Genomic DNA, 2,689 nt, shown 5'->3' with positions numbered 1-2,689 from the left:
CCGAGCTCCCGCCGAGCGCCCGCGCACTTTTTGTTGTTGACGGCTCGGGCCGCACCGGCAAATATGGCCGTCCCTCACCCTGACACCGCCGCAGTATATCACCCATACATCGGGCGGGCGGCGCAGGGGCGGCCGCAAACTTTGAGCCGAGCCGCGGGGCGGCCCGGGCCGGGAGGGGCGGCCGGGCGTCAGGGGGCGGCTCCGCCCGCGGCCGCGCCCCGCGCCTCCGGGTGCGCTCGGCGCCCGCAACTTGCCAAAGTTTGGGGGGCTGGGGTCCCGGGCCCGCGCGCCCGCCTCGCCGCCCCCTCGCTCCCCGCCCTGGAGCGTTTTCCTCCGACCGCTTCTTTTCCTTTTGAACGTAGCTGGGAAGGATTTAAGAAGTACTTTTCCTCCCCGGACTGTGGGGGCAGGGATGGAAAATTACCTGGAGAAAATGGTGGCGAGTGGCGTTTTTAAGCGCGTAGATCATTCCAGATGTCCAGGTCTGGCCATGCCCCAGAATTAGAATAACCAATGCTTGACATTGATGTCAAATAAATTTCATGTCTCCGTCGGTATTAAGTGGTTTTTAACCGTTCGGGAGCCTAAGACTCCTTTGAGACGGACAAAAGCTGGAGGCCTCCTCCCACCCGGAAAATTCATCCCTGCGTGCACATAATTTTGCATATTCACTCATTCAGATATTTCAGGGGAGCACCTACTACGCGTCAGGTGCCGTTCTAGGCTCTGAGGATACAAGCATGAACTTGGCAAAGTTTCTACCCCCTGGAGCTTACGTTGCAATTTTTGACCCTCCTGCGACCCCACCTCCAGCCCATCCTTGGGTCTGATTTTGGATTCGATGAATAACCTTCGCAAGGTACTATTTTTGTGGAGTTCTGCGGACGTAGTAAAGCTCATCAAAAAATAAATAGCCCAGGAGACAAGGCGAGACCCAGTCTCAAAAAAATAAAAAAAATACGTAAGATGCCCACCCTTTTCTGTTGCTTTTAATCGCTATGGTTTGCAGTTTTTTAAAAATTAGGCATAAGACATCATCTCTGGATCTAGTGACGAAGGCATCAACCTTGCCCCCAAGGAGGAAGGAAGACCCACCCGGCCCCCATCTCCTCCGCTTTGGGACTGAAGGCGTCGGCGACACCCACTTCCCAGCTCAACTTCTACCCTGTGATCAGCTTTTGGCCAGCGCTGGTGAAGGATGCTCAGTGAAATCTCATTTCATGAATAAATTAATCTTATTTCATGTGCACTGGCCCCAGGGCCCCAATACTTAAGAGTAGCACTACCTAATAGAAATAAATGCGAGTCAAATATGTAATTTTAAATTATTTTGGTAGTCACATTTTTGAAAGTAAAAAGAAACTGGTGAAATTAATTTTATATTTAACCCAATAGATCCAGAACAGTATGATTTCAATATATAATGAATTTAAAAAGTATCAATAAGATACTTTACATTTTTTTTTATCATACTAAGTCTTCAAAATCCATTGTGTTGTATACTTACAGCGCATTTTAATTCGGACTAGCCACATTCCAAGCACTCGGTAGCCACCATAGCTAGGGTTACAAGCTACAAGGGGAGGGTATCTGTGGCAGGCATACCTGGGAACTAATTTTGGCTCCACCCCTATTATTGGCTGTTTGACTAGGCCTCCATTTCCTTGCGGCAAGACTCCAGATCTCAGTGGCCAGCCCAGTCTCTTCTAGGAATGTTCTGAGCTATTCTATTTCCATATTGTTACATTTTTCCCATGATGCCCACTCTCTCACATTAAGTTCTGGGCATCATTGCAAATTTTTTTCCTTTTTTTCTAATTCATTTAGCATAAAACTCACCCCTTTAAAGTATAAAATTCTGTGGTTTTAGTATATTCACAGAGTTGTGCAACTATCACCACTACCTAATTCTAGAACATTTTCATCACCCCAGAAAGAAACTCCATACCCCTGCCCCTAGCTTTAGGGCAGCCACTGACTGACTTGGATTTCCTATCCAGGACATTTCATGTAAATAGAATGATACACTACGTGGCCTTTTGTGTCTGGCTTCTTTCATTCACTATAATGTTTTCAAGGTTCATCCATATTGCAGCACCTAATTTCATTCCTGTTTGTGGCTGAATAATATTCCATTGTATGAATATACCCCATTTTTGTTTATCCATTCGTCTGGTGATGGACATTTGGGTTGTTCCAACCTTTTGGCTATTATGAAAAGTGTTGCTATGAACATTTGTGTACAAGTTTTTGTCTGAACATACATTTTCATTTCTTTTGGGTATATACCCAGTAATGGAATCGGTGGGTCACGTGATAACTCTTGTGTTCCACTTTTTGAAGAACTGCCAAACTGCTTTCCATAGTGGCCGCACCATTTTAAATTCCCGCCGGCAATGCATGCAGGTTCCAGTTTCTCCACACCCTCACCAACACTTGTTATTATCTGACTTTTTTATTTTAGGCACCCTAGTGAGTGTAAACTGGTAACTCCTTGTGATTTTGATTTGCATTTCCCTGATGAGCGGAGAGGTTGAGCATCATTCCATGTGCTTACTGGCCATTTGTCTATCTTCTTTGGGAAACATCTATTCTAATCTTTTTTGCATTTTTTTTTTTTTTTTTGAGACAGAGTCTCACTGTGTTGCCTGGGCTAGAGTGCCGTGGCATCAGCCTAGCTCACAGCAAC

General features: G+C 46.1%; 1 protein-coding gene across 1 annotated transcript in view; it reads right to left on the bottom strand.

Annotated features, from left to right (window-relative positions):
- Nucleotides 1-602, bottom strand: part of CDK2AP1 (cyclin-dependent kinase 2 associated protein 1) — a 10,014-nt gene extending 9,412 nt beyond the window's left edge. The window contains exon 1 of the mRNA XM_012663479.1: nucleotides 425-602. The gene's annotated coding sequence lies outside the window, so the exon portion shown is untranslated. The remainder of the gene's footprint in view (nucleotides 1-424) is intronic.
- Between the last annotated feature and the right edge of the window lie 2,087 nt (nucleotides 603-2,689).

Source organism: Propithecus coquereli, unplaced genomic scaffold (assembly GCF_000956105.1).
Source record: "Propithecus coquereli isolate 6110/MARCELLA unplaced genomic scaffold, Pcoq_1.0 Scaffold81, whole genome shotgun sequence".
In the NCBI taxonomy this organism is placed as follows: domain Eukaryota; kingdom Metazoa; phylum Chordata; class Mammalia; order Primates; family Indriidae; genus Propithecus; species Propithecus coquereli.
This window is presented reverse-complemented; position numbering and strand designations above follow the sequence as displayed.